At 35.2% G+C, this 26603-nt stretch overlaps 1 long non-coding RNA gene and 1 other non-coding gene across 2 annotated transcripts in view; both read left to right on the top strand.

Annotated features, from left to right (window-relative positions):
• Positions 1-26603, top strand: part of LOC126009018 (uncharacterized) — a 53623-nt gene that overhangs the window by 15141 nt on the left and 11879 nt on the right. The gene's annotated exons all lie outside the window — the stretch shown is intronic.
• LOC126010520 (U6 spliceosomal RNA) lies at positions 15101-15207 on the top strand. The gene has a single exon (XR_007496545.1). It is a non-coding gene; the product is annotated as a U6 spliceosomal RNA (small nuclear RNA).

Genomic DNA, 26603 nt, shown 5'->3' on the forward strand with positions numbered 1-26603 from the left:
TGGTATGCAAATAAATACCTTCCAGCTGGTTGGTCTAAAATTCAGAATAGAAAAACATTATCTGCTTTTTTGTTTGAGAAATTGGGTTGGTTAGTAAGCCAAGAGGGCTGGTTGGAAGTTTTCCTTCTCTAAAGATGAGGAGTGTTTTATGAAGAAACTGTAGGGAACAAACTTCATCTCCAGGGTGGTCATCAATTCTAAAAAGTTGGACTCTATTGGTCAAGTTTGATAATTACTACTTTCAGAGCAGGAGTCAGAGTATAACTGGCTGCAAAGTATTCCTCTGTCTGAAAAATATATCAAAAGGTAGTTCCAATGTTGGATTTTCTTTATCATGTTATATGTAAAGCAATGAAGCTGTGCAGCACAAATTAAACTGCTGGGATTAGTTTGGGGGTGGCCCATCATAGGAAGGAAGGTGTCACATAAATAATCCTTTCCCTTGCTATATTAAACTCTGGATATCAAATAAGATAACATAACACAATATTTATAATAAAAAAGCAGTGAACTAGGCAAATGTTTAAAATCCTTTGTTTTTTCTAAAAATAATATAATATGCATAAATTAACATTGAGCTATACATAAAGAACAGAAAATATGTTGTTTCTTTCTGCTTTTGAGAAATTTTAGTTTCATAACTTGGGAGTACATTTTTGCTATCTGAATCACAAATGCCATTTTAATCATAAGTACCGTTTTATTGACCCTTGAGCTTCCACTGAATTTTGGGGTAAACTTAACACACATGGAGGATTGACACATTGTTTATTCTTTATAAATGCTCTAGAATTTCCTAAATTGTGTTTGTGAAATGCTAATATTTAAGATGTACATGTGATTCTCACCTAATATAAAATAGTAAAGGTTTAATCTTGACAATACTTTTCAAAGAGATGTATTTCTTTGCTTGTTTTTTGGAGGCCAAACCCAGAAGTCCTCAGAGATTACTCTACACTCAGGATTTTCTCTTGAGGGCTTGGGGCACCATATGAGATATTAAGGATAAAACCAGAGTCAGCTGCAGGCAAGGCAAGCAAGAGCCCTACCTTCTGTACTGTATCTCTGGCCTGAAAGTAAAGTTTCTATTTGGACCAGTATTGTGTGAGGCAATTCTCTTTGCATAACGACAGTAATCTACTCCAAATGCATTAAAATTTTTCATTTTTATTCATAAAAGACCTCAAAAATACATTATTCAAGAATATAAAACCATATTTTTAAATGGTTCCACAAAATAATTATAATGGTTGAATCTTGTGTAAGGAGATGGAGTGAAGCCATAGTACAACTAGTAGGACATTTGACTTGTACACATCCTATCCAAGTTTATCTCTGCCACCCCTATGGTTCTCTGACAGGAGTAATCCCTGAAAGCAGAGCCAGGAGTAATCCCTGAGCACCACCAGGTTTGCTACCCTCATCAGACCTCCCCCCAAAAAACTCATACAAGAGCTTACTGATAGCATATATTTTCATAAAAAATACTGATAACCAGTCCAGTTTGTCAACCATCTTCTTCTATGATGAAGCTGTACATATTGTCCCCCAAAGTAAAATTGTATCCCAAATTTGCACCAATCATTCTCTTGTCTTACTTTACTACATATGTGTTTATTTTTTGAACAAAATATTACCTAGTTTGGCCATATTCATTCTCTCTTTCTGTGAAAGATAAATTATTCTAAATATAATCTTTAAGGCTTGGCTTTTTCATTCACTTTTTTGTTTGGAAGATGTGACTGTGCTATTTTGTTATTCTTTTCACTATTGGAATATTATGTAATATGAATGGACCATTACAATTATCAATTTTTCCTACTGAGAGCCACTTGGATTGCTTCTACTGTTTCAGAATTGCAAAGAAAGGAGTAATAGGAACTGTTTATTATTTAAGTTGGCTTCTCTATATATTTTTCTTTAAGAGACATATTTGCAGGGACAGAGTAATTGCTTTACATTCAGCTAACCCAGGTATCATTCCTGGCACCCACATATGGTGAGCCCATCAGTAGTGATCCCTGAGCACCAGTGGGTGTGGCCCCAGAATTGAAATAAATAAATAAATAAAACAGACTTACACATGGATTTCAGAATCCTTGCAGTTCTAAGTGTTTGCACTAATATATATTTCTATAAGCTGTGTATTGGATTATCATTGCACCAAATCTTTTCCAGGATTTGTTACTGTGGTCAAACATTTTAATTTATGCCAGTTTGGTGGTTGGAACATAGTACCTCATTGTGGTTTTAATTTGCATTGCCCTGATTATGAATCACAACAAATTTGTATGTAAACAAATTAAAATTTTCCTTTTTTCTAAAACATTTGTTTTTAATTGGGGAGCAGTGACTTGATATTTTAGAATTATAATTAACCCACTTTTTACATATAATTATTGAAGAAAAGGATGAACTCATCTTGGCTCGATGGTTCAGGGGAAAGAAATATACCGTATTTTCCAGTGCATAAGACGACTTTTGAAACAAAAAAATGTCAACCGAAAATCGGGGGTCGTCTTATACGGCCAACTATATCCAGAAAAATGTTTCAATATGCTGCTAAATGAAACAAACAAACAAACAAAATCAGGCCGCAGAGTTTCCAAATCTCTTTCTTGGGGGCTCCCAAACAGAACTCAGGAGATCTGGGGGTCACTTCTGGCAAAACCCAGCTAACCGTGTTGGTGGTTCAGTGCTAGGGTTCGAGAATGGGGTGTTGTTTGGTTCATGTAGTGGGGAGATTAACTGACCGCCACCAGGGAATTGCAAGAAAAGGTGCCTATGGTAAGGGACCAATCACTGCCAGGCTGCTTGGACAGCCTCTCTAACTCAGCCAATACAAGCAGGCTTTTTATGCATGCTAATTAGACAATGTTTTGGACCTGAATCTACATGTAAAAAGCCTGCTCAGATTGACCAGAGTCAGAGAGGAAGTCTATTACAGTATAACCTTCGAACCTCTGCTTGTTGTGATTGGCTCACTGTGGTCCATACAGTTGCAGCACAGGAACGTTCTGTTTGATACAGCGAAAATAGGCCTAAACCTATGTTTTAACTGCAAAATTAGGGGGTCGTCTTATACGTCCACCGGAAAATACGATAACTAACTTCTTTAAAAGTGAGAAAGCTGCACTGGTGATGGGGGGTGTTCTTTACATGACTGAAACCCAAACACAATCATGTATGTAAGCAAGGTGTTTAAATAATAATAATAATAATAATAATAATAATAATAATAATAAAAATTGAAAAAGCAAGGGTAACATTTCTCCTCATCCAGTAGGGGACAGAATGATGAAGCCTAGAATTATACCCTTAACTTTCTACTTTCCTTCCAAAAATCTAATCAAATACACATCAAAAGATCCTTCAAAAAATAAAGAAAACAAATAATTATAATCAGATGTGTGTTTTAAGTAGACAATATTGTAAAAAGTTTCAGATTCACAGAAAAACTGAACAGAAATACAGAAAAATGTTCATAATCTCATGTCTCCACATTTGCATCCTCTGCCCCTCCCACTAACATCTCCAGATATCAGAAGAGATCATTTGTTATAATTGCTATGAATTTACATGGTCCATGATTACTCTGAATGTAGAGTTTATAATAAGGTTCACTCTGTGTGGGTGGATTCTATGAGTTTGAGAACATGTATAATGAATGACTTGGTCAAGCAGAGACGGGGATTCCGGATCCCTTCTAGCAATAATTGGCCAACCAGTATGCTGTCTCAGTGCTCGGGGTACACTGGTGAAGTGTTTTTCAGGTCTATTGATGAAATGCTTTTCTAACCCCTAACCCAGTGGTGATGGGGGACACCAGGGTGACATTCAGTGGCAATCAGGAATCTTCAGGGCTACATCCCAAGGTACTGCTATGGGCAGGGGTCAAATCACAGCCTTGCACATAGAAATTATGATTCCCTGATCCCTGGGCTATTTTCCTGGCCCTCGTATCTTCATCTTTTAGACAATAAGTATTTTTTACAGAAATAATATATATCCTGAAAAGTTTAATAGTTCTCTCTGCTGTTTTCAAAAATATTCATTAGGGCCATAGTGGTTGCTCAGAATGCTGGAATATTCCGCAGTTCACTCCCTCAGATTACATAGTCTCTCAAGCACTCCCAAACCCTTAGTATTGTTTGTAGTCCTATTCCTAAGTTATTTTATATATAAATATATATGTATATATTAATTAAAACATTAGATTTGTTTCTTTTACATTTCTTCAAAGTTCTGGGTTGCTCTCTCTTTTTTTCTTTACAAATAGGTCATTTTTTTCAACTTTCTATGTTTTAGCATGAGAACAATATAAAGAGATTTATTAATTATTTACTATGATTTTTCCTATATTTTGGGGATTGTTTTTTTATTTTATTATCTTATCAATTCTGCAATAGTGTTATTTAAACTAAATTAGCTTTTTTTTTTAGCTTTCTCTTTATCTTTATCATATTAATTTCATTGCTTTTACAATGTTTTTGTATACTCTCCTTGGATAGCAATCATTTTTTAAATAATGTTGATAATGATCTTTTTCAAAACCAGGTGAGAGTGATAGATGCCACTATGTACATTGTTATATTAAAATGTAATGTTCTATCTACTAACTGAAATTAAATCATCAGTACACATTCTTATTGGCAGAAATCAACTTTTGTTTTCTACTTATTTCAAATGACCAGAGGGTGGAATAATTGATTGATAGCATTTTTAGTTAGGATGAACATAAATTTCTAGAACCAAGAAAGATGAACCATAACATTCCATGGTCATTTCTATTTCCAGGGGCATTTTCTAGCATTTGGGAAATACTCAAAATAGACTTCAACTTTAGACCTTTTGAATTTCTTATGTATACCAGTAAAGCCTCAGATTGATATGTTCCTATTTTTTCCAAAGTAGCTTGTAAATAAATTCAGATTCTAAATTTATTCAGACTTTCTGTTAACATAAAATGGACATCTCTTGAATGTGACTAAATCATGATAATATCCTATAACTTTATTAAGAACTTATATCATATAATTTATACTATGTCATGAATTAATAACACACAGGCATAAAAACTTAAAAGTCATTTTATAAGATAGACTAAAATGTTGGACCTATAAAATATACTGCTGAATATGGCTTTTAAAGCAAATTTGTTTAAAGCTTTGGATTTTTCACATAAAGCTGACATGGATTTCACAGAAACCATTGACATAAATTCAAAGATCATTGTTAGTAGTAGGAGAAAATCAACAATCCCTGTGTTTGAAATTAATAAAATATTCTCATACTATGAGTTGGCAAACATGAATGATTTACAAAAGTAATTTAACAAGTCTAAAGTTTAATAATAAAAATTGTGTTAAATGAAAAGCAAGATAAACTAGACTCTGAAAGAGTGAATATGCCATATTTTTATAATTTAGGTCTCTGTTTAACATTGGAGAAATATAACTTGCAAGTAATATCCTATATTCAACAATTTAAGTCTAATTTCTGACACGATATAACCTCTGATTTCCTCTGACAAGATTTGGGTCACTCTTTCTCCTACTTTACTTCAGTTTGATTACTTTACCCTTTTTCTGTAGTTTGTACCAGTTAACACTCCTAAGAACCATTGATTAAGTTATTTCATCTTTTCAAACCAAACTTTCTTTTAAATATTTCATGGTACCCAACACTTTCTATCGATATAATGTTGAATGTCCGGGATCATCTTTCCCCCATTTTTGTGCTTCTTAATGTTCTCATTCTTAAAAAATAAGATGCTGGCAACAAAGTCTTAGTTTCTTGCAAATCAGCTTGGTGGTAACCTAAATATACTTGATGTATCTCATCCCAACTTCTTATTAAGACACAACATTTAGGGCCCTGAGAAATAGCACAGTGGCGTTTGCCTTGCAAGCAGCTGATACAGGACCAAAGGTGGTTGGTTCGAATCCCGGTGTTCCATATGGTCCCCCATATGGTCCCCCGTGCCTGCCAGGAGCTATTTCTAAGCAGACAGCTAGGAGTAATCCCTGAGCAACACTGGGTGTGGCCCCCCCAAAAAAAACAACCAAAAAAAGACACAACATTTAGAATACATTTTTATGATTTAAGAAAGAAACACTATAATATGACTTTAAGTTCAACGAAGCCTCACTATTCACTAACAATATTAAAAAATTTACAAGAATGTTCTCTTGTCACTCAGGGTCCTACGATGACACAGCAACCATTTGTACTGCCACCTGTCAAAACTTTGGAAGACCCTAAACTCAGGTACTACATACATTACCAAAGAACATTCATGATCGAATCAAAGTGATACATTGCATTTTCAGAGATGTCAAGTTTAATGTAGTTATATTAACAACAGAATGATTTTACAAAATGATATATAACTTAGCAAAAAAGGAAATTCTGAAAAAACATTGTGAAGGGCAATTTGACAAAATATCAATAAAGATGAATTATGTATATCCATCAAACTTGAAATATCATTCCCTTTGAAGCCTCCTAGTAGAGTTCTCAGCTTTTTTCATGTTTGTAATGAGAGAACTAGTATGTTTAAAATTAAGTTAAGTGACTCCTATCAAATTTAGTATATTACTAACTTACTAGTGGTAGCCACAAACACCACAATAACTACATGTGAATAATCTTATTATTGTATGTAAAAATATATGAAGCAAATCTTCAGATTATGATATCACAGGTGCTTGATTGAACTCAACTCATTTTCCCTTGAGAGTTCTTTGTTTTCTACTTGTCTTGTCAGTTCAATTCCTATAAATGGTTGTAAAACTTTCCAAAACTTACAACGTGACATAATTTGTAAATAAAGGCTGAATCCTTTTAAAACTTTAAATTGCTCTAGGCACTATTTTTAGATACCACTGGCATCTTGGACAGTTTCAGTCTGGGCATAATGACAAACTTCTACCATACTGATGCTTCCAAAGAGATTACTGTTGCAGATAGCAGTGTGTTTTACCTATACTTGTCATAATAGGTCCAATTATATATATTACATCAATATGTAATTATTATTCTTACTCATAGCCATCCTTACATATATAATCATCTTTCCTGTTCTAATATAGTTCTAGAGTTCAAATTAGTTAACAGTGTGTGTACCATCTTAAAAATCTATAACAGTATTGGTTAATAGTACAGACACTAAATTACTGAAAGTTTAAAACTGAGTAATAAAATATCTTCTGTACTTGAACTGGGATTTTTTTTAAATCCCAATTCATATTGCTGATCCCCAAAATAGACCATCTATAATTATACTATAACATGTCTTTGGAAATTCATCATTGTTGTCTAATCCTTTTATGTGTCAGTTTCCTTTGTGCATTACATTGTATGTGACTCATTGTTTCTGAGAGCAAGGATTGAATTTTCAAAATGCCTTCTTATATCTTACTACTTGATATTTTTCTCTGAAATTTTTATGTGAAGTGATACCAAATTAAAAATTTAAGACTGCAATTTTGCTTAAGACATATAGGAAAAAGCAAAAAGTGCAAGAAGTTTTCTTACTAGGAAATAAATGATTTTGACCTCTACTTTTACTATTTTCTGAGGAATTAAGAAGAAATTTAGAAAAAAAAAACCAAAAAAAAAAAAAAAAAGGGGCCGGGCGGTGGCGCTCGAGGTAAGGTGCCTGCCTTACCTGCGCTAGCCTAGGAGACAGACCGCGGTTCGATCCCCCGGCGTCCCATATGGTCCCCCAAGCCAGGAGCGACTTCTGAGCACATAGCCAGGAGTAACCCCTGAGCGTCACCGGGTGTGGCCCAAAAACCAAAAAAAAAAAAAAGAAATTTAGAAAAAATTAAGAGAACTACATCAAACTTTTTCTAAATATCTCCATGACATATCAGTTCTGATTTATTTGATAATTTGAAAAGATAAATTAGATTTGACTTCACAAATGACAGAAGTATAAACACCTCGATTAGAAAATTTTTGCAAGAAATGTTCTCTTTTGTAATTTTAATGTCTATTTTTTGTTTGGTTTTGTATTTTTGGGGAACTATATCTTGTGGTGCTCAGGGGTTTCTCTTGGTCTGCCCTCACAAATTACTCCTGGCATGCTCTAGAGACTATGAAAGATCCTAGATAAACCCCAGTTGTCCACGTGTAATGCAAACACACTACCAGTTGTGCTATGGCTCCAGCCTCTAATGTCTTTATTTCTGACAAATACAATTTTTAGCTAATTTGATTAAATTCTGTAACAAGAATGAGGTTGAAAAAAAATATATGAGATGATTGAAAAGTATAATTGAGACACAGAGTTGCATTTTGCAGAAATTAGTTTGAATCATCAATATTCACTTAGCAAAGTAGCATAGAACAGAGAATTGGGGAAAGGAAGTGCTAGACATACTTAATGTACCATTGCTTGGAATGTAAGGCAAATTACAAAACTCTTAACTCCTGCCTTTTGATTCTATATAATGAGCAGTTTATCATATAAGGTTATTTAAACCTATTAGCTTTGAGATTCTGGAGCCACTCATTTTCTGTAGCTAAGTGGAATTAAAGATAGAAGTTAGAAATAATAATAAAAAAGAAGTTAGTATCAACTAATGTTATTTGTAACAAATAATTTTATATACAATTGTTAAATTCTTTAACCTTTAAATATTTTTCTTTACCCAGTATACAAAATTAGTAAATTAAAGAGGTCACAGATGACAGATGTGTAAGAGCTGGGAAAGCCAAAAAAAAAAAAAAAGAGTTATTTCACCCTCAGGTCAGGACACCATAAAGCATGCCTGCCAGTTGCATAGCTGCTCCACAACTCCAAGATCCTGGCTGGATCCTGCCCCTAGTCACAGGAACTCAGAATTAAGAAAGTGCATTTAGGGGCCGGGCGGTGGCGCTGGAGGTAAGGTGCCTGCCTTGCCTGCGCTAGCCTAGGACGGACCGCGGTTCGATCCCCCGGTGTCCCATATGGTCCCCCAAGAAGCCAGGAGCTACTTCTGAGCGCATAGCCAGGAGTAACCCCTGAGCGTCACAGGGTGTGGCCCAAAAACCAAAAAAAAAAAAAAAAAAAAGAAAGTGCATTTAGAACTTTGCCATTTGGTCCCCAGATCAAGGCACCCTCATGGCCTAGCTAGATGTGCCCATCAGCCCAGCTAGGCTCCTGAAGATCCCAGAAGGTAATATCTCACAGACAATACACAGACATTCTGATTCTAGTCATCTAGAATTTAACAGGGATTAAATAAAAATGGGTATCAAGCCTGAATCCATAAATTACATAGAGGAAAATATAGGTAGATCTCTTTGTGATATTGAAGCTAAAAGCATCTTTTAGTATGAAATGCCACTGATCAAGCAAATATAAGTAAAAATAAATAAATGTGACTATATTAAATAAGAAGTTTCTGTACCCAAAGAAGTGATGTCCAGAATACAAAGAAAGGTCACAGATTGGGAGAAAGTATTTGTCCACCATTCATTCAACAAGGTTTAATACCCAAGATATATAAAGCACTGATAAAGTTCTATAAGGAAAAAGCATCCAACCCTATCAAAAAAGGAAAAAAGATGAACAGAAACTTCCTCAAAAAAGAAATAAAAATGTCCCCCAAAAGCATTTGTTAAAATGATCTGTATCACTAATACTCATGGGAATGAAAATCAAAAGAACTAAGATATATCACCCTCACACCACAGATACTGGTACTCATCAAAAAGAACAACCAGTGTTGTCAAATATTTGGCGAGGGACTCTCATTTACTGCTGGTGGGAACATCATCTGGTTTCTCCTTTTTGGGAGATAATATGACATTCCTCAAAAAACTAGGAATTGAGCTTCTATTCAACCCAGCAACACCACTCCTGGCAATATACCACAAAGACCAAAAGTGCAATGCATAGAAGATATCTTCACTCTTATGTTCACTTTGTAGATAGATGATAAATATATAGATAGGTAGATGATAGATAGGTAGATAGAAAGATAATAGGTATAGATAGATGATAGATAGATGATAGATAGATAGATAGATGATAGATAGATAGATAGATAGATAGATAGATAGATAGATAGATAGATAGATAGATAGATAGATAGATAGATAGATAGATAGATAGGTAGGTAGGTAGGTAGGTAGGTAGGTAGGTAGGTAGGTAGGTAGGTAGGTAGGTAGGTAGGTAGAAAGAATAGCCAAAGTATAGAAACAACCCACATGCTCATGAAAAAATAACTGGATAAAGAGATTGGGACAAATACACAATCAATGCTTCTTGACCATAAGAAATAACCATAGTCATTTAATTTGCTGCCTCATGGATGGGAATGAAGAGTATCATGCTGAGTGAAATCAGTCGGGGAAGAATAGACTCAGTGATCTCTCTCATACATGGGACATGAATAAACATTATGGAATAACAAATGCCCAATGGAAGTAGAAATGAAGAACAGAAAAATGTTCTTTAATAGAAAGCTTACTAATGAGAGGTAATAAGTTAGAGAAAGAAATACTAGGACAATGAGGATCAGAAAAATACCTGACACAGAGGCAGGCTGGAAGTAGGAAGGAAAGTGGAGTCTTTGGTTGATAGGAGTGAACAGTGGAGAAGTAATTGGTGTTGACACAATGTACATCTGAAACTCACTCATAAGTATCTCTCTAACTTTGCAATTCACAATAATTCAATAAATAAATAGATTTTAAAGAAAAAAATGGGAATAAAGATTTCTGTTTGAATTGAACTCAGGGAATAGAAAGTTCTGCTTCTAGTTATTACTACAGTTCTACAGTTGAATAATCTTATGACTTTTTCTGATTCTAAATTAATAAATATGTTAATATGTTGAATATTTTATTAGGCCCATTTTCACAAATATTTTAATTCAACTGAAATGTAACCTCATGTACAATTTTGGGGAAAATGATGAAGGTTCAAAACCACAAACATTAATATGCAATTTTGTTAACTAAACTACCATAAAATTAAAAAATTTGACACAGTTGCATCTGTACTTTTTACCATTCATTCTTTTATGTTTTTATTAAATTGTTGCAAACTAAAAAACTACAAATTTAGTTGTTAATGATTGATTTCAAGTGTATAATGTTCTAACAATAATCTCTTCAGTGTAAACTCCCATCCACCAACATGTCCAGTTTCCATACCACACCCACTGCCTGAATTAATGGCAGCCCAGCACTTTTATTTCTCATTTTAAAGTATTGTATTTGACTGTCCTTTTTTCCCCTAATTTTAAGTTTAATAAAATTATTCTATTTTCTGTATTATATTAACTATTTTAAGTTCTAAGGTGTGGTACATTTTTCTTGTTTGTTGTTTAGCAAAACTGTAGAATTTTATCTTTAAATAATAATATATTTTATGTTTATCAATATAATTATGTTTTCTTTAAAATGTGTTTACATGCAGGACCCAGGAAATAGAACATAGTAGAGGTTAGAAGTAGGTAATTCTATTTTGTTACCCCATGGATCTGTTTCCAGCATAGTTCTCTTAATGTCCCCAGAAACAGCCATGGAGTCTTTTAGCACCCTGGTGGATTGATCCAGGCATCTCCAACACTGCAGAATTGAATCCCCAAGTCCCTGCTCACAATTGGCTGACAATTCCTGGTGAAACCCCTTCTCTAGCATTGCTGAGAAGCTCAAAACAAGCAATATAAAAATTTAAAAATTAAAATATTTGAAAGAAATTTCTCCACATGCATTAGGCTGCTTGGGTTTTGAAAACTGAATTAAACTTTCCCAACAGCAGAATGGTTTACTCCGAGGACTAGATAAAGTATTTATAGATTCAGAGATGAATCAATTTAGAATTAGTAAATTCTAATAAATTAAGACAAATATGTTGATCTTTTGCACTATATATATGTGTATCAAAATGCCATAAAAGACTGCTGCATAAGTAACGTACCATTTTTCCAGCTTTTCCAAATGAGTCTTGAACAATATGACTCACCTGAATACATTCTCTGACACCCCATATGGTCTCCTGAGCCATCCAGAAGTGATCCTGAGCACAAAGTCAGGGATGAAATAATGAAATGTAGGCTTTCCTTTCAACTGAAGAAACTGGAAGTTTAAACTTTTCAGTAAGAGCCTGAGTTCTTGTACTTTTGTATCTCTGAATTGGTGGACATTTCCTTAAAGGAAGTTTTTATTTGTGTTTTAATTATCTCTAATCCAGGGCCAGATAATTTCCTGGTATTTTCTAATCCAAATAATTTCTTTTTTTAAATATCTTTATTTAAACACCTTGATTACAAATATGATTGTATTTGGGTTTCAGTCGTGTAAAGAACACCCCCTTCACTAGTGCAAATTCCTATCACCAATGTCCCAAATCTCCCTCCTCCCCACCCTACCCCTGCCTGTACAGGCTTAATACTTTCCTCATTCATTCACATTGTTAGACTAGTTCTCAATGTAGTTATTTCTCTAACAGCACTCATCACTCTTTGTGGTGAGCTTCATGAAGTGAGCTGGACCTTCCAGCCTTCCTCTCTTTTGTCTATGAGAATTATTGCAAAAATATCTTTCAGTTTTCTTAAAACCCATAGATGAGTGATTCTGCGTCTATCTCTCTCCCTCTGATTTATTTCACTCAGCATAATTGATTCCATGTACCTTCATGTATAGAAAAATTTCATGACTTCATATCTCAGAATGATTGCATAATATTCCATTGTGTACATGTACCACAGTTTCTTTACCCATTCATCTGTTGAAGGGCATTTTGGTTGTTTCCAGAGTCTGGCTATTGTAAATAGCGCCACAATGAATATAGGTGTGAGGAAGGAATTTTTGTATTGTATGTTTGTATTCCTAGGGCATTGTTGAATTAAATAAATAACGATGGGGCTGGATGGAAGTGGATGCCATTCCAGGCCACGTGGCTCCGCAACCCCCATCCAGCCGGTGGGTCCCAGGCCCAGGTGAACAGGGGCAACAAACTCATCCAAAGACAGGCATCAGGAAGCATCAGCTTTATTCATGCCCTATTCACCACATGTGTGTGGCCTATCTTATAACCTTTCAAGCATTGCTATTCTTAGCTACCCTACATCTTAATTCCTTTCAGCCATCTTCCTTTGACCTCCATCCTGGTCAAAGACCAAAAGAGGCAAAAACCCAAAAGCCCGCGAGCGCAACAGGGCAGACAGCCCCTAATCCCCTCGCTCAAAGGTTTATCTACCTATTCCAAGACCCCTCCCAGGAATGGGCGGGGTCTTGCAGGGAAGGTCACACATAATATCTGGTTCCCAAGACCCCTCCCAGAAATGGGTGGGTCTCAGGTAGCTACACCTAAATCCAGGGTCTCAGATAGGTACACCTACATTATTCCTAGGAGTGGTATAGCTGGATTATATGGAAACTCAATTTCTAGTTTTTGGAAGAATCTCCATATCGCTTTCCATAAAGGTTGGACTAGACAGCATTCCCACCAGCAATGAAAAAGAATTCCTTTCTCTCCACATCCCTGCCAACACTGCTTGTTCTCATTCTTTGTGATGTTCACCAATCTCTGTGGCATGAGATGGTAACTCATAGTTGTTTTGATTTGCATCTCCCTGATGATTAGGGATGTGAAGCACTTTTCATGTGCCTTTTGGCCATTTGTATTTCTTCTTTTACAAAATGTTTGTTCATTTCTTCTCCCCATTTTTTGATGTGATTAGATTTTTTTTCCTTGTAAAGTTCTGTCAGTGCCTTGTATATTTTGAGAATTAGTCCCTTATCTGATGGGTATTGGGTGAATAGTTTCTCCCACTCAGTGGGTGGCTTTAGTTCAAGTAATTTCTAAACTAGCTAACTTTCTAATCCAGGTGATTTCCCATGCTGTCTGTGGTAAGCATATTTTATCTAATAAAATACTGAGGGTTCTTCAGAGAGACATAGCTATGTCAGAGATGCTGAATATTTAGGAATGGTCTGGTACGTTTGTATCACTTCTCTCACCTGGTAAAAAATATTGACCTTGGGATACTTATCAATAGACTCGAGTTTTAGTTATCACATCTTTACAACAGGAGTTTTAACTAATCTGTAAAAGAAAAATTACCCTAAATAAACTCTAAGATCCTCACAAATTTTCCTTTTTTCTATTAACTCAGTTTTATTTTAGTTCTTTAATATGTTTTACATTGTTTCCTGCCTATGTTTTTCATCTTTCTTGTTCTCTGGCTAAATTAAGTTTCAGATTTACCTGAGAACCATGAATATAGTATGAACATCTTTGTAGTATACCTGACAATTCTTACTATAGCATATAAACTTAACAAATGTTTGCGGTCTGCTTCATTACCCAGAGAAAGCAATATCATTAGTGTTTCAAAAGTTCATTATGGATCTATTTCATATGCTTTACCATCTTTAGACAATTTAACAGACACAGTTTATGCTAAAACAAAATCAAAGACACAATTTTTCTAATTAATGGCCAGTGTATTAATTTAAAATACTAAAACGTGTACTTTCCTAATAGAATTTCAAAAACATTGTTCAGATCCAGTATTATAATGAATCACACTTTCAGTAAATGAAATTCAAATAATTTGGATTCAACAAAATGAATTTAATATAGTTGATAATGATATTCACATATTCCACATGAAAAATAAAAATGAACCTAATAACAAGTCCTAGTATCTTGATATTGTTCATTTTGCTTTTTTTTAGGAGCACATTTGGTTGTAGTTATGGAGCATTTTTGATTCGATACCTAAGAGTAACCCCATAATACTTATTACATAACAGGGAACTATATATTACTACATATATAGTATATTAGGGTACTATATGCTATACTGGGAACAGAAATAGGACCAAACACATGCAAGGCAAATGCTTACCCACTGTACTCTCTTCAGCCAGAGTTTTCTCTTTACTGAAGAAAGTATGCAAGATTCCTTCTAATCACAGAAAGATATACTATATTTCATCTAAAATTTAGTTAGTGGGATATTGCTTCTGAATGTGTCTCTGAATCATTTTCAATCAAGCACTCTGTTAGTATATAAACATTTTTTTCTATTTTGTATTGGTCTCTGAAACAATTCTTTCTTTACTCTCCATACAAAATCTCATACACGTGCTCGCTTCGGCAGCACATATACTAAAATTGGAACGATACAGAGAAGATTAGCATGGCCCCTGCATAAGGATGACAGATAAATTTGTGAAGCGTTCCATATTTCAAAAAAAATCTCATATATACAAATATTATTTGGTAGAATAGACTTCAAAGATTTTCCTAGTAGAAGATGCAGAAGAGATTCATATACAAATGCAAACCAACTTTAAATTAAGAGATGAGTAACAAATTTTTCATTCATTAGTTGGTATTTCTCAATAATCATATAAGTTTCTAAGTTTTATTCACCTTTGTGGAGCCATTATGCCTTTACTTTCTTCCTATTTAGCACATATTTTCCTCCTTTGCTACAAAGAAAAAAAGTAGCTTGACTCACAGAAAGATTTTCTCATTTATGCTTAGTATCTATTAACATTTCTGGTAAAATGCCTGCTCTTTTCCAAGTATTTTTTCATGTATTTTACTGAAAAGAATAATTTCTTCTATAATTGAATTATGTGCTAACATATGATTACAAATTTTAATACAAGTAGTGAAAATAAGTTGTCATTGAATTTTAATAGGAAATATATCTGTGCATTAAAGGTATTATAAACTTTAAGGAATTTATTCTTATTTTTCCTAAACATTTGCTGTAAATTAAATTGAAGTTTATAACTTACAAAGTACATTGTCCAGTGTAGTTGTTCTTGATTCAATGTATAATTTTTGGTAGATTTGAATCTTCTACTTGAGATCAGAGATCTACATACTAGAGTGTCCACACTTTTACAGTATCTGCATAAGCAGTTTATTTTATAGAAGACATCAATATTCATATGATCTTCATATTTGAATTTTATCCTAAAACCTAATCTGCCCTAGCTAATTCCTAGGTTTCAAGCTTCAAGCTTCAGGTCATTTTTTATCCTTTCTTTCATAGTTTTGCTTTCTTTGACGTACATGCATATACTCACAAATATTCTTTCACCCATTGAGATCTTACTATATGCATTTTTATTAGGTGCCATTATTTCTTAGGCCAAAATAAGGAAATAGTAAAAATGAATATATTTTGTGTGTGATAGCTTCTCTCAACAAAATAAATGAGAATTTCCCATTCCCATTAAAGAATTAACATATACAATATATTATATGTATTATATTATAATAATATATTAATATTATATATTTGGAGACTGACTCTAGAGCCAATTTTCCTGGTTTAAATCCTGAATCAATCATTTTTAAATTTTCCACAGCCACTATTTATTTGTTTACTTATTTTGTTTTGCTCTAGGGCTATACCCTGGCAGTGCTAGGGAGTGAAGGGGAGAAATCATAAGTTCTAGGGGTTGAATCTAGGTTGGTAGAAAATCATACCAATTGTACTAGCTTTCTACCTTCTCTTGAATACACAAAAAATTTGCTAGCACACAGTAGATTGGCATGCTTAATAGATCTTTGTATGTTGTTCTCCACAGTGATACTTTGGAGATTTTATTAATGATTATATATTTTTATTTCAAAAACAAAATGAATTTTTATCAAAGAACAGTGCATTTGAACAATAATCTTATGATCAAAATGTGACTTAATTAGGGTAGAACTAATTAGATCTGGGCTAATGTGACTATCTACCATATTAAATGATATTAAATGGCAATGTAACATTGATAGTACTGAAAACAAATGAGATTAATGATTTGCAAGCATAAATTGGTATATTCTAAAATGTTTCTCTTTAGTTACTCGAATAATAAGTAAATTAAAAGATCTTTGTAATTGGAGCATATAATTCCATGCTTAATATTTATTTTTATAACATACTTATTAACAAGTAGTTTAATATTTGGTTTTACTTGGAAAGGAAGATTGTTACTGGTATGGTATGTCAGGGATCACTTCTCCTTTTTTTTTTTTTTTTTTGGTTTTTGGGCCACACCCGGCGGTGCTCAGGGGTTACTCCTGGCTGTCTGCTCAGAAATAGCTCCTGGCAGGCACGGGGGACCATATGGGACACCGAGATTCGAACCAACCACCTTTGGTCCTGGATCGGCTGCTTGCAAGGCAAACGCCGTTGTGCTATCTCTCTGGGCCCAGGGATCACTTCTTGTAGTTCTCAGGTGACCACATGAGGCCCTGGAAGTTGAACTTTGAATTTGACCAACTACAAAGCAAACCCCTTAACCGCTATACTAACTCTCTATATTAACTTTAAGGGAAATGTGTTTTGAAAAATCATTTTCCAAAAGAGTATTTAGTAAAATAGGCTCATCCTTACCTGTAAAAATCAGAAGCTTCAATACAGACAAATTAGATAGACACATTTAGATAAATTAGACTCTGGGGATCTCCACTAGTGTATATTTTTCCTATGTAGAAAAAATCTAATATAAAATAAAATTTATTTTAATTTAAAAAAATTAAAATATAGGGGGCCGGGCGGTGGCGCTGGAGGTAAGGTGCCTGCCTTGCCTGCACTAGCCTAGGACGGACCGCGGTTCGATCCCCCGGCATCCCATATGGTCCCCCAAGAGGCCAGGAGCAACTTCTGAGCGCATAGCCAGGAGTAACCCCTGAGCGTCACAGGGTGTGGCCCAAAAACCAAAAACCAAAAAAAAAAAAAAAAAAAAATTAAAATATAAACAGTTCCTCACAAACATACAAAATTTAAAGTAGATTTAAATTTATTTGGGGACGGGGGTGTTTGGGGCTATTCCCAGTAGTGTACAGGATTTGCTTTCGGCTTTGCATTTAAGGACCATTCCTGGTGGCTTTAAAAGACAATATGGGATGCCAGGAATTGAACCTCAGATAGCCACATGCAAGGCAAACACTCTACATTGTACTGTTGCGTTGGTCCTTTAGTTAGATATTTATTATAGTGTCATTTATCTTCTAAGCCTTTCCTCAAGAATCCTTTCAAGCAAACTAGGTTTTATTTTATTATGAGGAATTTATTTGGACAAACTCCTCTCCAAATATGTACGCTTTAGTAGTGGTATCACAAAATGAAATCATCAGTTAGGCATGCTACAGTTCACTTATATTTTCCATGGTTATAAAAGTGCTAGCTTTTAACTTTCAACCAGCTCCTCTTTATTTGAAGGGGGGACACATCTGGTGATACTTAGGGGTTACACCTGGCTCTGCACTCAGGAATCACTCCTGACGATTCTCAGGAGAACTTATGGGATGTCAGGGATCAAACTCTGGTTGGCCACATATAAGGTGGATGTACTAACAACTGTAATATCACTCTTGCCCCAGCCAGCTATTTCTTAAACTATACATATTTATAATATATCTTTGATAACTTCTATTTTGTTACTCCATAATTCATTATATGTTTATAGACACATTATGTCTATAAATTATGATTTGTTCCATTTATGAATATAGTATTGCTAAAAACATCAATCTATTTTTTAGATATTTACTAGCAATGAATAAAAACTCATTTTTACTGATTCCTATTAAAGTGAGTATTTTCTTCCTAAATTAGTGGAGAAAAGCTTATGGAAAAAAAGGAAGAGATATATGGTGGGCATTGGTGGTGGGAATGTTGCACTGGTGAAGGAAGTTTGTTTTATGACTGAAATCCAACTACAAACATGTTTGTAATTATGGTGATTAAATAAAGATATTTTTTTTAAAAATATCTGATATGTTAAAAAAGAAAGAAGGGATATATCTTAAGAATAGGGGCCGGAGAGATAGTAAGGAGGTAAGCCACTTGCCTTGTATGCAGAAGGACGATGGTTCGTGTCCCGGCATCCCATATGGTCCCCCAAGCCTGCTAGGAGCGATTTCAGAGCATAGAGCCGGGAGTAACCCCTGAGTGCTCGCCGGTGTGACCCAAAAATCATAAAAAAATAAAAATAAGAAGTACATATATCAGCCCAGATGAAGGCACTAACACAGATGCCCGCAGGTTTTACCTTACAATTGATCCACTTAAGATGCAGCCTCTGGAAACATATTTAAAAAAAAGAAGAAGAAAAGAAAAAAAAAAAGTACAGTCTTTTACTGACATTTTCACAGAAAGTCCCTTCTGCGGTTAAATATTCTTTGCTCATGTAATTGCCCCCCACGTTCCCAGCCCATATAAGACAATGGAAACCTAACACACATACTAGTTAATTTTAATATACTGAATATTAAACATTCCTTTCAATGAGAAACAGATCCTGGACTTGAAGAAAACAAAAAGTATGAATCAATATGCTTGGCAAAAAGACCTAGAAAAATTAGTATAATAAGTCTTTAGAATCATTCTCATTTCAGACTGTCTTGCATAACAAAAAACCTCCAAATAAATTTAAAACTATGTGTTATATGTGTTATCTGCATCAGGGCATCTTAAACTTTTCCCACAAACACCAGCACTGATATAGTTGAAATTATCAAAAGAACATTCAGTGTTGAAGGTGGAAGTTTGATTTTATTTTCTAGGACCTTATTGACAAGTATAAGGCTATATAATTCAGCAGGTGGCATGGTGTGCTGGAATGGAGCTTCTAAGGCATTGTCAATCAAGGAGGCTTTCTATGAGTTAGTGGAACTATGGGCAGGACATGTGTTTTTTTAGGGCTTAGCTGGCCACACAGCAAAGGGAAAAGTTAAAGGCCATTTTCCACTTGGCAGAATAGTGGAAGACACTGAGCACACAAGAAAATCAGGCCTTTGTATTAGCGTTTTCAGAATGAAGTAGTATGCCATGGCAGAAGTATGAACACATTCAATTATTTCAGGACAGAGTGTGGCCGAGTGGTAGGGAAGAGTGGTAGGCCTTAACGAAAACATTGACTTATGAAACATCCCTTTGAGATTTCAAGAAACCCCTGAATGGAACAGATAAAAATCATAAATTGCTTGTTAGTAGAAATTTATTTTTATTTCAAAATCTTTTGAGAAGGACTGAAGAAGATATGTCATAGGAACAAGAATATAGAAGCACTTATGTAGGTTTAATTAAGGGTAGAGAATAATTTATCTGATTTAAAGTCTCAGTCTTATGCTTTCATTACTCACCTGGCAATGAGATGTGATATTTCCTGATAGAGTTATTGTTAGGTAGGAAAAAATGACTTATTTCTACATGGGAGGTCTTGTTGCTGATACATGTAACTGTAAGGATTGATCTTTTCATGGCATAAGTATTTCTGCCAAGAAAAGTAACATGTAAATTCTTGTAAAGCAGTATTCATAGATATATTTCAATATATACAAAGGAATTGTAAAATGGCTTTAAAATATTAACTCATTTTTTTTCTCCAAACCCATGCAAAACATTCAATATTCCAAGTCTCCTTTAAAAATGAATATCTAGGCCTGCATTATTATGGTTTTTGTGAGTGATATTTCAAGAGTAGATACTAGAGGTTCTCTTTCTTTTATTTATCTTTTTGAGCACTATCTTCCTTCACCTGGTTTTGTTCCTATCTCAGTAAATGGCACAAATAGACACCCTTCTGCTAATGGTAAAACTCAAGCAATCATCCTAGATTTGTTCCTTTCCTAACACTCTTTATTATTATTATTATTATTATTATTATTATTAGTTTTGGGTCACACCTGATTATTTGGGGGTTACTCCTGGCTCTGCACTCAAAAATAGCTCCAGGCACGGTGGACCAAATGGGATGCTGGGATCCGAACCACCATCTGTTCTGGATCTGCTGCATGCAAGGCAAATGCCCTACTGCTGTGCTATCTCTCCGGCCCCCTCCTAACACTCTTAAACTAAATTTTCCCTTTGAAGATGTCATCTAATAATGTCATTTAAACACAAAAAAATGTTCCTTTTAAAGTTCTTGTCCTTTTGAAAAACTACCTGGTGTGTATCAAAACTGGTATTCTTAAGTATCTATGCATCATGTTGTCAGAATGAATGATCTATTTGTTCTCTCAAAATCTGTAGCCTCCTGAGCATTTCCAGCTAAGTAAGATTATTATACTGGCCCACTTGTTCATGTTCAATTCATCAGATAGACTTAATTTTCTCTTCTTCTTGTGTCCCTCACCTAAAATAGAACTCAATCTTGAATCCATTAACTTTGCACCAAGATATTCTAAATCTAGTCCCTTCATTATATCCATTTTTATGATTGCCCAACTATCTTCTGCTGCTGCCACTACATATTCCCTGAGTAAATCAAGAAGTGATCCCTGAGCATAGGATCAGAAGTAAGCCCTGAACACTATCTTCCCCTACCTATTATTTAAAGCTAAACTTAGCTTCCCACAACCATTCCTTTCCTTTGAACTCTGACTTTCAAATGCTTGGCATGCATAGATCATAACATGGATCACTTGCTACCTTTTGGATTGGTGCCCTTGGATTAGTTGCACTTGCCTGACAGACATCTGTGGTATTGGCTGAGGCCAATTCCTTGAAATCCCTTGCTACTCCATTTATTCATCCATGGAAACCAATTTTATAGCATTCATAGCAATGTTTTATTTCTAGATATTAAATGATGTCTTTATATTACAAACTTTTATAGAACTACACTATTTTAAGATTACCTTTATGTGATTTTATAGCGTTTTCTAAAACGTCTGATTCTATTCAATTAAAGAGCATTTTATGTTTATGTATTAACTGGTGGCAAGAGGGTAACCTGGCCATACTTACAGCTTACTCCTAACTCTGTGCTCGAGAATCACTACTGGTGAAAATAATTTGATTTTATAAATAATTATGGACTATATTTTAATAATTAAACTTATTTGAGATAATTGTTGTTTTTTACTACGTTTGCAGTCACTGCAAACTACACTACTATGACTAATTACCAAAAAATAATTTTTTGCTTAATATTGAGTCTACCACTGTAAAGGAAAATCTCTAAAAATGTTTATTTTCTGTCAACTATTTAGATCTTCTTTATTAGTATTGTCTTTATTGGACCAGAGGAAAAAAAACCTCAACACTCAACTTATTTTCTGAATTAAAACAAAATAAGCTTGAAAAGCTGACCCAAGGGAGGGTAAAAAGTTTAATGTTATAAACATTTTCCCAGGGAGTTCAGGGCTATTATCCATCATTAGTTGGTAAACAGAGTCATTTAAAGGCATTCACATGTAAAACATTTCTTTACAAAGAGCTCTCAGTGTTTGAGTATCTTGGGAGAAAAGGCTGGAGGGAAGAGGAAAGATTTTAGACCTTCACCCAAGAATAATTGCAAGCGTTTCTTGTGTTCTGAATGAACTAACTCATCTGTGCTTTCTTAAAAATATAGTTTTAAGGGGAACATTTTAAGGGGAAAATTGCGTTTTTATAAAAGTTTTTATTACTATATAAATATAAAGGAAAAGAATAGAATGTTAAAGAGCAGACAGTTATACTTGGTCTAGCTATTGAGCTATTGCAGCTGACGACTCGGGTGACATGAGGGCCAGGGAAGAAGCCAGCAGAAAACTGTGCTTCTCCCTCTCTGCTCTGCCCACTTCCCCACCCCGGAAAATGCCTGGCGTGTGTCAGGACTGATAACATGGAGAACAAGCACCTAAGGAGCTTGGATGCTCCAGTACTACCAGCCCACCTGCCCATGCCCAGGCAACTGTCTAGCCGCACCTAAAGCTCACTTGTTAAACGGCTCAGGAATGGATCCCAACAACCGAGTTCTCAGGGATTCGTGGATTCTAGCTGCAATGAGGAATTGCTCTTTGCAGCAAAAGGAAAGTCAATCCTCCCTTCAGATCTGACGTTCCTGGAATGTTAGTCTTTTCGGGAAAAGGGTGAAATATTGAAGGTAATAAAGTAATCTTATTTTTTGTTTGTTATTTGATTCCATACTCAGTGGAGCTCAGAGGTTTCTCCTATCTGGGATCACTCTTGATGGTGAGAATATTAAGTGCCAAGATTGACCGCCACCACCCCACTGCTAAGTAGCTGTTATAGAAGATATTTACTTAGAAAAGTGGGAGAAGAGAGAGAAAACAAGGTTGTCTCTAGAGTTGGCTTTGGGGAGAAGATTCATAAAGTTTGGTATGGTTTTAAAATCAACAAAAAAGGGCCCGGAGAGATAGTACAGCAGCGTTTGCCTTGCAAGCAGCTGATCCAGGACCAAAGGTGGTTGGTTCGAATCCGGGTGTCCCATATGGTCCCCCGTGCCTGCCAAGAGCTATTTCTGAGCAGACAGCCAGGAGTAACTCCTGACCACCGCCGGGTGTGGCCCAAAAACAAAAACAAAAAAACAAAAAACAAAAAACAACCCTCTCACCAAAAATATCATAGCTGAAAAAGAGTTTTAAGTTTGAATGGCTGGAGAAGGGTCATATGCTTCATAGCCTCTGTGGGTTCTATTTCTATTAAAAAGCAAAATTAAGCTTGAAAATAAGAATAATAATTTAAATATTTATTTAATGAGTTTTAATAATAATACTCATTTAGATAAATTGACGTAAAGCATTTTGTTTTTATTATTTTATTTGTGTATATTATTACAATTATTTGGAGGAGAAAAATATGCTTAACATCTACAGTAGGCTTTTCTTGTCTTTTCTTTGAATTATGATAGATAGAAAGATAGATAGGTAGATAGGTAGACAGACAGACAGACAGACAGACAGACAGACAGACAGACAGACAGACAGGCAGGCAGGCAGGCAGGCAGGTAGGTAGGTAGGTAGATAGGTAGATGAATAGATATAAATGTGTGTGTATGTGTTGTGCCAGGAATTGAATCTAAGGCCTCATATAGTCAAGGCATTGTTCTAACCTTGAACTATATATACCCCTAGTCCTAATCACATGTAAAAGTTTCAAAACTATGTTTGTGATAAAAGAGATAAAACTTTACTTCCATAATAATATTGTCTTTAGGATTTAATGAAAAGAAAAAAGACTGATCATAAAATTCTTTAATACTACTCAGCAGAAAGACCTAAATATATATACCAATATTTATAATTATTATTGGGGCTGGAGTGATAGCGCAGCAGTAGGGCATTTGCCTTGTGCATGGCTGACCCAGGATGAACCTCTGTTCAAACCCCGGTATTCCATATGGTTCCCCAAGGCAGGAGTGATTTCTGAATGCCCCTCCCCAAATATTTTCTGATTTTCTGTGTGGTCCCTCCAAAATATATATTATATGTATATGTATATGTATATATATATATATATATATATATATATATATATATATATATATATATATATATACCATACATACATACCAATCAAGTCATGGTCCGCAGCATCAGAAGTATTTATTTTTGTACAAAGAAAAGTAGTTGGATAAAACAAGTTAGTCTGAAGACAGTACCCATGTTAAATGTCACTAGTTTTGCAGCTGACAAAGTCTTCCTTTATTGGAAGTTGACATAGTTGCTGCTGTTAAACATTCACAAAATAATTTTACTCAGAATTAATTTCTGGTGCATGGGACTCATTACAACAAACCAAAACCTTTCTGCTGTCGGGGAGAGTGATAACAGTGCTTTCAGAATACATATCACTTCAGGGACACTGTAGCTGATATGTAATATGTGATATTTAACTATGTGGTTTATCATACTTAAGTCATCTAAGAGCTATAGAGTCCAGTAAAGCCTACAGGACATATTTCTGCTGACTTCCCAGTTAGAAAATACTATGGTAATTAATACCTGCATTTCGCTTTAAAGAAAAGATGAGTGATGGAACACTGATATTTATTACCATTGTGTGTGTGTGTGTGTGTGTGTGTGTGTGTGGTTTTTGGGTCACACCTGGCAGTGCTCAGGGGTTATTCCTGGCTCCAGGCTCAGAAATTGCTCCTGGCAGGCACGGGGGACCATATGGGACGCCGGGATTCAAACCGATGACCTCCTGCATGAAAGGCAAACACCTTACCTCCATGCTATCTTTCCGGCCCCTACCATTGTTTTTATGTCTCTTTTTCCCAAATACAAGTCTTCTATTAATAAAAACCAGTTGTGAAGGCTGGGAAGATGGCTCAAAGGACTCAAAGACCATGCTTTGGATGCTGGAGGACCAGTTTGAGCACTAATACTGCATATTTCTTTAGAGTACCATTGGGAGCAACCCTGAGCGATGAATCAAGAGCAGCCTCTGTATTACTGGTGTGGTCCTCAAATTAAAAACACACCCATGCTCACAGACACTCACAGACCCTTAAACACACAATAACAATAATAGCAATGATAAAATTTTAAAAAACTGTTATCTGCAACAATAAAGCAGGCAACTGTCCAGGCAAAGGTTAGACTCCTGCCATAAAACGTCACCTGTTTGGGGCCTGAAGCCATTAGCACAGTGGTTAAGGGCATTTGCCTTTCATGTAGCCAACCCAGGTTCGATTCCTGGCATCCTATATGGTCCCCAGAGCCCACCAGGAGTAATATCTTTTTTTTTTTTTTTTTTTTTTTTGGTTTTTGGGCCACACCCGGCGGTGCTCAGGGGTTACTCCTGGCTGTCTGCTCAGAAATAGCTCCTGGCAGGTACGGGGGACCATATAGAACACCGGGATTTGAACCAGCCACCTTTGGTCCTAGATTGGCTGCTTGCAAGGCAAATGCCCCGCTGTGCTATCTCTCTGGGCCCAATGCATTTTCTTTTTTTTTGCTTTTTTCTTTTTTTGGTTTTTGGGCCACACCCGTTTGACGCTCTAATTTCTAAAAGCCAGGAGTAACCCCTGAGCATCGCTGGGTGTAGCCCAAAGCCAATATATGTATAGTTTATATCTTATATTCTTTTATATATATAAACAAGAAAGTCTCTTATTTCTTTCCTCACCAAAGTCTCAAAGAGCCAATTAGGCTTTTTATCTTTATCTTATCTATTTATCTTTTATCTTCTTTTTAATCATCCTTTTGGGGAAAGATTGGAGGAGAGGTGGGATGGGTATTGTGACTACTGTTCAGAGACACTTTGGGGGAGGAAATGCTATTTACTATTCTCGTAGACAAACAAAATTTACAGTACAACTTAAATTCCATATGATTTCTTTCTTTTTTTTCTTTTAGACTAACTTTTAAAACAATCATTTCTTTTCTGGACTGATTTTTCCCCCTCTTTATTACTAGAAGAAACAAACCCTCTCTTGTGAACAGATTTCTTGCTTAATTTAGAATATTAGTTTTGGGGATGTGTCTTCTGTTTCTTCATGGTAGTTGGCATTTTTAGGGGAATATACTATCTTTAATGAGTGAGGTCTAGCGCATTAGAAAACTGTTTCACCATGATCATTAAGGCCCATTACACCATGTCAAGTGTGACAGGGATATTTTTTTCCTTTAACATCCTGATCTAGTTAAGGCTGAGACTCCGAAAAAGTGCTTGGCACAACAATTTAGCAGGAAAGAAAGCTATTTTAAAAGTCTTTGGGGAACATGTTTGTGAAACCGGAAAAAACATACAATTGAGTTGATAATAGCACGCTGCAAAGGTTAGACTCACCGAAATGGATTTGCCATCTTTTTTTCACAGGGAACGTGTTGTTCCATGGCAGTAATTCTCACTTAAGCGGAGCTTAATTCAGTAAGGAGATTCTTCCTGTGCAAC

The sequence above is a fragment of the Suncus etruscus genome, chromosome 5 (genome assembly GCF_024139225.1).
Source record: "Suncus etruscus isolate mSunEtr1 chromosome 5, mSunEtr1.pri.cur, whole genome shotgun sequence".
NCBI lineage: Eukaryota > Metazoa > Chordata > Mammalia > Eulipotyphla > Soricidae > Suncus > Suncus etruscus.